The sequence below is a fragment of the Rattus rattus genome, chromosome 2 (genome assembly GCF_011064425.1).
Source record: "Rattus rattus isolate New Zealand chromosome 2, Rrattus_CSIRO_v1, whole genome shotgun sequence".
NCBI lineage: Eukaryota > Metazoa > Chordata > Mammalia > Rodentia > Muridae > Rattus > Rattus rattus.
Genome location: NC_046155.1, coordinates 143,618,134 through 143,629,801, shown reverse-complemented (window position 1 = coordinate 143,629,801; position 11,668 = coordinate 143,618,134). Strand labels below are relative to the sequence as shown.

At 38.5% G+C, this 11,668-nt stretch overlaps 1 pseudogene; it reads left to right on the top strand.

The window, feature by feature from the left end:
• The first annotated feature begins 6,350 nt into the window (after positions 1–6,350).
• LOC116893265 lies at positions 6,351–7,260 on the top strand (annotated as a pseudogene).
• Positions 7,261–11,668: the final 4,408 nt, after the last annotated feature.

Genomic DNA, 11,668 nt, shown 5'->3' with positions numbered 1-11,668 from the left:
CACACTCCTATGGTCATTTGATCTTTGACAAAGGAGCTAAAACTGCCCAGTGGGGGAAAAAAAACATTTTCAGCAAATGGTGCTGGCTCCATGGGAGATCACCATGTAGTTGAATGTAAATTGATTCATTCACATCACTCTGTTCAAACTTATGTTCAATTGGATCACAGATCTCCACATACACTCAAACTAATAGAAGAAAAATTGGGTAAGAGTGTCGAACCCTTGGCTACTGGGCAAAATTTCCTGAACAAAACACTAATGGCTTATGCTCTAAGATCAAGAGTCAACACATGGAACCTCATAAAATTACTTAGCTTCTGTAAAGCAAAGGACACTGTCATTATAACAATATGTCAACCAACAGATTGGGAAAAGATCTTTATCAATGCTACAACTGATAGAGGGCTAATATCCAAAAAATACAAAGAACTCAAGAAGTTAGTCTTCAAAGAGACAAAAACCCATATTTAAAAAAGTGGCATACAGAGCTAAACATAGAATTCTCAGCAGAGGAATATCAAATGGCTGAGAAGTACCTAAAGAAATGTTCAACATCCTTAGTCATCAGGGAAATGCAAATCAAAACAACCCTGAGATTCCACCTTACACTAGTCACAATGGTTAATATCAAAAACTCAGGTGACAACAGATGCTGGTGAGGATGTGGAGAAAGAGGAACAGTCCTCCATGGTTGGTGGGATTGCAAACTGGTACAATCACTCTGGAAATAATTTTGGAGTTTTCTCAGAAAATTGGACATTGTATTACCTGAGGACCCAGCTATACCTCTCCTGGGCATATACCCAAATGATGTGCCAACATAAAACAAAGACATGCTGCACTATGTTCATAACAGTCTTATTTATAATAGCCAGAATCTGTAAAGAACCCAGATGACCTTCAATATAGGACTGGATACAGAAAGTGTGGTACAGCTACACAAAGAGTACTATTCAGCGATCAAAAACAAATGACTTCCTGAAATTTATAGGTAAATGGATTGAACTAGAAAATATTCTAAGTGAGGTAACCTTATCACCAAAGGAAAACAAAATAGAACAAAGTGAAAAAAACACAAAGAAATAACCACACACACACACACACACACACACGCAGACACACACACAGACACACACACACACACACACACACAAACGGTGTGCACTTACTGATAAGTGGATATTAGTAAAAAAGCCCAAATTACCTAGGATATGATCCACAGACCACATGCAGCTCAAGAAGAAAGATGACTAATATGCAGATGCCTGAGTCCTTCTTAAAAGGGGGAACAAAATTATTCATAGGAGGAGATAATGGAGACAAAGCTTGGAGCAGATTCTGAAGGAATGGCCATTCAGATTCTGATCTACCTTGTGATCCAGCCAATATATAAAGCTAACAAACCTAGACAATATTGATGAAGCCAAGAATTGCATGCTGACACTAGCCTTATATAGCTGTCTCCTGAGAGGCACGGCAAGAGTATGCCAAATAGAGAGGTTAATGCTAGCAGCAAACCATTGAACTGACTGGTTCCCCATTGGAGGAGTTAACAAAAGAACTGAAGGAGCTGAAGGGGCCTGGAATCCCATAATAACAACAAAACCAATCAACCAGAGCTTCCAGGGACTAAACAACTACCCAAAGAGTACACATGGACAGACCCACAGCTCCAGCTGCATATGTAGCATAGGATGGCCTCATTGGGCAGCAATGGGAGAAGAAGCCCTTTGTCATGCCAAGTCTGTATTCCCCAGTGTAGGGGAATGTCAGGTCAGGGAGGTGGGAAGGGGTGGTGTTTGGGGAGTGGTATACTCTTATAGGATAAAGAGTGAGATGGCAGAGGATGCTTGGTTGGCAAATTGGGAAAGGTAATAACATTTGAATTGTAAATAAAAATATCCAATAAAAATGTACAAGAACAACAACAAAAACTACAAATCAACAACTTACAAATCAGAGGGTTAATATTCAAAATATATAAAGATTTCAAGAATTTCATCTCTACAAACCCAAATAACACAAAAATGGGGTTCTGTGCTAAACAGAAAATTCTTAACAGAAGAATCCCAAATGGCCAATAAGTACTTAAATGTTCAGAAGTTCTTAGTCATAAAAGAACTGCAAACCTAAACAACCCTGGAATTTCCCCTCGCACCAAGCAAAATGGTTAAGCTCAAAATCTCACATGAAAGCCCATGTTTTATTCCTTACTCAGAATAAACTGAATCTGGACATGACAGAGTAATGACTCATCAGAATAAAGGGTCCAAAAGATGAAAAACAGACAAGTGAAGTGAGTGTTGTCCATCAATCAGACACTATGATAATACACAGAAGCACTGTACCAATTTAATATTGAGGAAAAAGTACAAAAAGTCAAAAAGGAAGACACTAATAATAGAATGTTCTGGGTAGCTCTTGATACTGTGGAGTTTCTGCTGGAGACATGAGTGCTATAGATGTGTTGAACCCTGTTTGTGTCTATATAAAATCACAATCATGGAGCCACTGGACCAGGCAACGAACACAAAAAAGTAGATTTCAGGACACACCACAAATGCTGGTAGAATGAGTCATTGATTACATCACATATTATATGAGAGCAGTACTCAAAGTCTACGTTCCTTGTCATGTTCACTGTATTCCCATTGACAAATTAGTGAACAAAGGAAATGGAATTTATAAACATGAACAAAGCCCAAAGAAAGGAAATGTAAAAGCTAATGTATTTTGCAGCCTTGGCTTTTTCATCCTTATAAAAGGAGTCCTTGCAACTGATGGTGATTTCCTGGAAGACAATCAAGAGTTAAGTGAAGCGAATGGACACATTCCAGCTAATTCTTTGAATGTACAAAATTATTCTCCAACCAAAATCATTTACACACTGCTTCAATCCAAATGCTGCCATTGTGTAAGGCATTTTTATAGAGAGAACTATCCAGGCTTTGGCTTCCATTCAGAGCATGAGAATCAAATCTGTGAGCTTTAATGTATGTTCTCTCTAGTAGCCTCGATTGTCAATAAGAAGAGAGAAATTGATTAGAATTCCAGTTACAATTTGTGATAAAAAATGGTTTTCATTGTCAGATTTCAAAGTTCAATCTGTGATTGGGCATGATTCTCTTTAAATCTTGGTCACACATTTCTCTGATCAAAATGTTTGGAAAATAATAATCTGAACACTCTAGAGAATAGATCCATTAGAAAATAAATAGTAATTTATTAAATAAAAATAAGTGCAGATTAAGAAAAGATCAACAGCCTAGATTTTTTTTCAATATTTTTCTAATATTTTCCTTTTAATTTTAGAAATTTTAAATGCATGTTTATATGGTAGTGAGTCAAACCCACACATACTAGAAAGGCACCCACAACAACGTTTATTCAACACTTTTATGAGTGAATCTTATGAAGATAAGGAAACACACAAGATAAGAGAGCAGAAAAACTGTACATATAACAATAAGCTATTGTTAGTGCTGATACATGGGACAGAGAAGGAATGGTTCAATCAATACACAAAATATAAAAGAAACATTCTATATTGAAACTAATTAAAATTAGCAACTAAAAACAGAAATTTAAAATGAACAAAACATATAGGAAAAAATATTTGACAACACCAATTGAGTTTAGTTCTGGAAATCCAAGAACATCGTAGCCTGGCAGTGACTGTGCATGGCAATAAAAACAGAGTGGAAGATTGGTTATATCTGCTTACATTAAAGAAATACTTACTTAGTGCTAATAATCCCAGACATTAGTATATCAACCCAAAGAGGTGATTTTGTACCTTAGAAAAACAAATTAGCCTCTTTCTCCCTAGGAAGTTAAGTATTCTTTAATAGCATATTTATAGTGAACCCTTGGGAGTTTCAACCTGCATTTCACTCACCTGTTCCTATGAACAGCCTGACAGGAGTCATATAGTGGAGGGTAAAGTCTTGCAGGTCATCTTTCTGAGATGGTTCCCTATGCACTGTGTAATCATAAAAGGGAAGTAACAATTTATTGTAGGTACAAGGACAGAAGATAAAATATTGACTGGGTTTATCTATACAAAATTTCAATCATAAATTAGTCATAAAAGTTATGATTTTAATCATAACTTTTAATTTTAATTTTTAATCAAAGAGATATGCCTATCCCTGCTTCACAAATGCTGGAATTAAAGTTCTTCACCGAATCAGAGAAAGAACTGGAAGAGCTTGAAGGGTCTCGAGACCCCTTATGAACAACAATGCCAAGCAACTAGTGCTTCCAGGGACTAAGCCACTACCTAAAGTATATACATGGACTGACCCTGGACTCTAACCTCATAGGTAGCAATTAATATCCTAGTAAGACACCAGTGTAAGGGGAAGACCTTGGTCCTGCTCATACTGAACCAACAGTGAACGTGATTGTTGGGGGGAGGGCTGAAATGGGGGGAGGGTGGGGAGGGGAACACCCATAAAGAAGGGGGGAGGGATTAGGGGGAATAACATTCGAAATGTAAATAAGAAATACTCAAGTTAATAAAAATAAAATAAAATAAAGTTCTTCACCACACAGTGGCTTACTTGACAATTCCTATATTGATGACTTTATTATATTGAATTTAGTATGAATTTATAATTTACTAGAGGAGATGCATGAAACATAATAAAGTTCTTAATAAACAATCAGAAGAATATGAAATGCTAAATATTGTCCAATGGCACATATCACTAGGTGTGAGTGTACATGAGTGTACATTTATCTGAATGATAGAACCCTGGTCCATCACAAACATCAGCCTGTGTTCCATGAACAAAGCAATAAGCAGAGAGTAAGGCACACTATCAGGTCATGCGTAGAGTATGACTAAATCTGGGTAAATGTTACAAGGCACATTTGGTCCTTGTAATGGTGTCTTCCATGTTGTCTTCCTACACTTATGACAGATCCTCAAACAAGACATTGTACCAATGGCTATTAAATATATACTCAGTGCTTCTATAACAAGATCATAAATCTACTGTCATATATGAATACTTCTCATTCCAAAAGCATATTCCTATCCTGCACATACCAGGATTGTGTGCTTCTTATACTTCCATTCTAAAGTTGCCTATAGTATGAATTATGATAAGTGAAATGATCATAATAATAATTCAAAGTTAGTCTCCACATCATGTAAGGTAAGGTGGATATCCCATTGACTTATTACCACAACCATTCAGCATCTGCACACATGGGTTGCATTATCCTGACATTACCCAAAGGCAGCCGTAATTGGGACTTATATTATATAATGAAACAACAGGATTGAAGTGAAGAAAAAAACTTTAAAAGTTTCAATCATTTCTTAAAATGGAGTTATTCTTGAGATTTCTCTGTCTGTTCCATGGATCTGTTTTGACAATATTTTCTGATTAGCAGACCTAGAGCATTTATTCAGGTCTCTCTTTTGACTGACACTCAGTCTGGAAATACATAAATAGTCACCAGTCTTCATTTAAATTAATAGGCAGTGGTGTAGGAGAGACAAGCCTTGGAGCCTGAAATAGCTGTCTCCAGTGGTCAGCCAGAGCATGGCAAATACAGAGGCAAATGCTAACAGCAAACCATTGAACTGAAAATGGGGGAACATAGATTAATTTGCACAGTCCTTAATTTTTCTCAAAATACAATTGTTTTATTCCAGTTATAAGCATAGAAAGTTAAATATGCAATATAAAGTAAAACTTCATTTTGATATACCCCTAAATTCTGGTTTTTGTTGTTTTTGTTACTTATTTATTTTTTACTTTTCATTGTGCTGATGTCATTTAACTTACTGAATACCTTGTGACTAGAATACTGTATTACCGTTATCAAAAGAAATAGAATTAATTGGAAATTATATGTAATTATAAGGAGAGTAAGGGTAAAATAGATTATACAAAGACTGAATAGTCCCACAATGACTGGGAAGTTCAGAAAACCAGTGTTACTCAGTCTAAGAAGCTGGAAGATTCAGAAAAATAGGACAAGTGACTCACCCACAGTTTAGGTCTGAAGACCTAGGGGCCCCTAGAGAATCACTATAGTCTGAATCTACCATCTAAAAGTTAAAGCCAGGTGGAAGTGGGTCTACAATTTCAGGACAGTCAGAAGAACTATATAGTGAAACGCTATCTCAATAAATAAACGAATGAATGAATGTTGAATGATCTGCAGTCTGGTGTCTTAAGTCGTTGAAGATTCACAGACAGGGAGGGAGGGAGGGAGGGAGGGAGGGGGAGAGAGACAGAGAGACAGTGAGAGACAGAGACAGAGAGAGAACAAACTTACCTAGTTAAGAGGAATCAAGAGCCCCAGTGTATTGCCATCCCTTAGAGATGGCATCTCGTAGCGGGAGACCTGAACACAGCGGACCTCAAGAGCTGTTTAATGACCCGAATGAAGCCTGGAAATACGTTCGCAACTCACGGATGATTGACATCCAGACCAAGATGACTGAGCGAGCGCTGGAGCTTTTCTGTTTGCCAGAAGGTCAGCCCTCTTATCTATTAGACATCAACTGAGGGTTTCTGGACTGAATGGAGATTATGTCTCAGAAGAAGGACACTATTGGGTGGGCATTGACATCAGCCCTGCCATGTTGGATGCCACCTTGAACCGAGATGCAGGGAGACCTACTGCTAGGGAACATGGGCCAGGGAGTATCTTTCAGACCGGGTTCTTCTGATGGCTGCATCAGCATCTCTGCTGTGCAGTGGCTCTGCAATGCAAACAAGAAGTCGGATATCCCCGCCAGTTGCCATACCACTTGTTTTCTTCTCTGTACCCTTGTCAGTGGGTCCTACAGCTGTACCCAGAGAACAAGGAGCAGCTGGATCTGATCACAAGCCAGGCCACGAGGGCAGGCTTCGCTGTCAGTGTATTAGTAAATTTCCCCAACAGAGCCAAAGCAAAGAAGTTCTACCTCTGTTTTCTGGACCTTTCAGCTCCCTGCCAAAGGGGCTGACTGAGAATTAGGATGCAGACCAGGCCTCCGAGTCTACTTTCATCAGTGAGAGGACTCCACAAAAGAAGGCAGAGAGGGACCTGGTGAAGAAGAGCCAGGAGTGGGTCTTAGAGAAGGAGAGATGCAGGCGCCAGGGTAAGGAGGTCAGACCTGACACCCAGTATACTGGCTGCAAGCCCAAGCCCCGCTCTGAGAGCCTGGGCACCCAGACCTGCAGAGGTCCCTGGCCACCCACTCTATTCAGAGAGTGGAAGCTGTCTAAACCAGGACCTGCCTCTTAGGAATTTTCTGGATTGAACGTTTAAGGTCAGCAGCTTGCAATATAGTATTTTGGAAAAGTTGGGAAGCTCTCAAAATATTTTTTTTCTAATTGTTGCAGGGATCTGTGTTTGGCAATCCCAACACCTGTAATCCCAACACCCTCCTGGGAATCTGAGACAAGAAGGTGGAAAGTTCCAGGCCAGCGTGGGCTACACAGCAACAACCTGTCTTAAAAAACCCAAAAGAAAAAAAAATTTCTAAGGATATTTTATTTTGTCCTTAATGCATTAAATTAATTTCTAAAAAATGGAGGAATCAGGTTGGTGGTTGTTTGTATTGTCTGTATGGCAGCTTCACCTTTCTGGGTTTTGCTCATCAAATCCCCAAATGAGCAGTGCCATCAGTGTTCAGGGGCAGTCTTTCTCCTTTATTTCTTTCATCTGACGCCAATGACCTTTAGAAATACTGTCATGAATATGCCTAGAAAGAGCAGTGAGTTATGTCAGTGGATAAGCTGCTTGCCACCTCATTTCACTCCCTCATATCTACAATGGTGGAAGAAAAAAAGTGACTTCTTCACGTCAGACACACACAACACACACACACACACACACACACACACACACACACACACACACACACCACTAAATAAATGTTTTAGACCTCTTTCAGAAGTGTGCTATGACAATTTTCTAGGAATTTTTCAACCCATTTAACATAACTACGATTCATCATGCCTAAGAAAATGATCGATGGAATCTACACAGAAGCTTAGTACAGTAGTACAATGTACTACAGTGAGTCTGGGTTTTCTCTAGTCACAGTATATATTTAAACATCATTTCTATACTGCAATTTACTACCATACCACAGTTTAGAAACAAAAGAGTAAGTGGTGTGTTTTAAAGTCATAAATGGAGTAGGAGGGTGTGTTCTGTAATAGTTTTAGAGCAGTCCAATCTAGAGACAGTTACATAGCAGTCCAATCTAGAGGCAGTTACAGGCAGTCCAATCTAGAGGCAGTTACAGGGTTGGCACTAGTTGAAACAACTTGAATAAATATGTATTACACAGCCAAATTAAATATGATGTGATAAACATATATGACAGGTATATGGTATCAAATATGATGCAAACAAATATGTATACATGCATATGTAAAATAACATGTAAAGTGGATTAGAGATCTTTAAGACACAATGATCAGACATTGATAACTACCAGCTTTCTAAGATTTTACCTGTATATAAACTGAAGAAAGCCATGTATGCTTCTTTGATCACACTGGATACCAGACCAGGTGTCTTAGAAGCCCACCAAGAGTTTACTTGTGCCAAGAGCTGCCAATCATGTCACTTCCCCCTACCCCTCGCCAACACTTTGCTTTTGTTTCTCAGTCATAGCAATCACCATGCTTGATTTTTTTTTTGTTAAGCCTAACCTATTATCATTTTTGGTCTGGTTTTTTGAAAAGATTTTTATTATTTTGTAATAATAAAATGGAATGAGAATGGAAATGTGCACAGAAGTGTGGGTGCCCATGAAGGTCAGAGGCAATGGATCCCCTGAAAGCTGGAGTTAGATAGTTATGACTGACTGAGTCCTGAGAACAGGACCCAGATCCTCACTCAATGATGAATGTGTTCTTAACTTCTGAACCACCCAGCCCACAGTTTGTGTTACAGGCTTGTAGTGAGAATTTTGGATCTTTTAAAAACTCGGGTGAATATGTTTGTGTTTTAATCCTAGATGTGGGATATGGGGCTGCTTCAGTTTGTCCTCAGTCATTGGTTATGATTGTCTCTTGATCTAGGATGGCCATGATATTTTGCCAGCCGCAGATAATGTAATTATTGGGACTCTGGAGAGTGAGTGAATACAGAGCTTTGCAAGCAGCCAGACTTGCTTGAAAAATGGAAAAGGCTGCTGCCCTTCCCTGCTGGTCCTGTTTGTTGCTGTTGCAGTTTGACGAAAGAAGTTGGAGATATCTTGAAGTCTTTCCCCAAGTCTTGGACTTTCCCCAAGGAACCTAAGCACCCTAATTAACAGGAAGGATTTTATTTGTTGGCTGAAAGAGGTCTCCAACCCATTCTGCTCTAAGGTTTTGCTCCTACCTAGTGCTGTGGGGTTAGAAGGGATTAAGATGGAGTAGGGTTGGGAGGATTGTGGAGCTGTAAGAGATGGCGCAGTGGTGAAGAGCACTGACTGCTCTTCCAGAGTTCCAGAGTTCAATTCCCAGCAACCATAAGGTCGCTCACAACCATCTGTAATAAGCATCTGATGCCCTCTTCTGGTGTGTCTGAAGACAGTGACAGTGTATCCACATACATGAAATAAAGCTTAAAAAAAAAAAAAGAACCCAGCAAAAATGGCCTGGAACATGCCAACAAACACCCCATACCTCTGTAAACTATGATTGGCCCTACTCTTTTAAGCCATACATCAGGTTAATTTCTTTGGAAGAACTATGACAATATAGAATAACAAAGAGTTTGTGCTTGTGAAAGCCTTTGTGAATGCAGTAAATGCACAAGACTGTTTAGATAAAAGTCCTACCTCAGTAGACTCTGAAGTGCTCACATAGATATAAAATTATATAAGTGAGTGCACACAGTCTCCATGAGAAACAATTTTCCTCATTTAATACGAAAGTATACACTGGAGAAAGGGCTTACTAGTTTTTAAAATCTTACTATATTTTATTTCATTATTATTCAAATGAACAAATGAAACAATGAAAAATGAACTAATAAAAACCTAGTCACTAGGATAAATATTAACTACTGAACTGTCACTTAAACCTGCTAGAAGAGGAAAACTCAATTTTTCCAATATAGTGACACTGGTTATATCAGCCACTCCAGGACAGGTCTCATGTTCAATAGTAGTATCCAACATACAATGGGTTCCACAGGGGTGTTTGTGTGTGTGTGTGTGTGTGTGTGTGTGTGTGTTTATTTGGTTACAGTATTCTGTGTTTTGTTTGTTTTTTGGGGAGTGTTATTTTGTTTGCTTGGTATGGGGGGGCTGGTGGTTGTGTTCAGTTTTTGTCTTTTGAGAAAAAATATATCTCTCTATCTATCTATCTATCTATCTATCTATCTATCTATCTATCTATCAATCTGTCTATCTATCTATCTATCTATCTATCTATCTATCTATCTATCTATCTATCAGCCACATGATCCAGCCCTTGGCACTCTGGAATCTCAGGAGACCACTGAGATACCTATACATACACACACATGTATGCAATGTAGATGTTTCTCATCTGATGAACTGATTATATACAGACATATGCAACACAGACTATTCATAACGACGAATGGTATCTTGAAATGTGCAGCAACATAGTAGAAGTAAAGGTGATTAACTGAAATGAGCTCATCTGAAAAGACAATTTCTATCTCCAGTGAAAGTTTAAAAAATGTGTTTGAAGTAGAATAGCGACTAGCACAGGTTTTGGGAAAGGAGCAGCATGTTAGAGGTAGAATGGAAAATACTCAGAAGTATAGCTTGTGAAGCAGTGAGTTTCCTGAAATTATTTAGGAACTAGGTGAGAGGTTAGAGGAGCACAGTTGACTGAAAGGCAGCTGCATGGCCAAGATCCATCCCATCATGGGTGATGCCTGACAAACGCTTCAGTTTCATCATTGTAGGTCCTGGCACAGCTTGCACGCATCTCACAAAGAGAGTCTCCTCTAACCAGCAATTGTTTACCGTTTATAAAAGCTTTCACAGGGAATTTATGAATTCTGTAATTTTCTGAGCTTTGGAAATTTTATTAGCTTCTCAAATCTTATGAAGCTTCTCTCCTTCTCTTCCTTCCAGGATGCAATATTTTGATTCAAAGGAGGTAGCTGTGAAACAGACTCTCACTATGCAACCCAGACTGGCCTTGATTCTCTTGTTGAAACAGCCCAAATCTTGCAGTTATAGCTGTGTCTCACCCTGCCCAGCTTATCTTCCTTGTCTTTGTTGTAGCTAACACATTGCAGAATTGCAGAACCATATAATTTTGCATTTTTCATATGTCTTCCTTTTTGAATAGAAGTTATTTTGTGTCTTTGTCCATTATTTCCATATTTGTTCTACCCACATACAATAGTTTTCTGAAATGCAATAAGTATTTGACAAACATTTGCTGTATGCATAAAAAAGCACAATAGTCTAGCAGCCCTATGTGTATTTACCATCTAACCAACTGTCAATATTTCCAAGAATTATTCCTAATGGTAATATTACTCATCATTTAATTGTAATTTTGGAGAACAAAATCTTGCTGTGATCCGCAAGCTGACAGAATTTCCTATCCTCCCTTTTCAGTGTGTGCCACAAATTCACTGAGTTTTTGGGAATATGAAGAAGTTACACTTTAGAGCTAAGCTCAGGAATATTCAAAGTTCTAGAACCCCTGTGCTCAGCTTT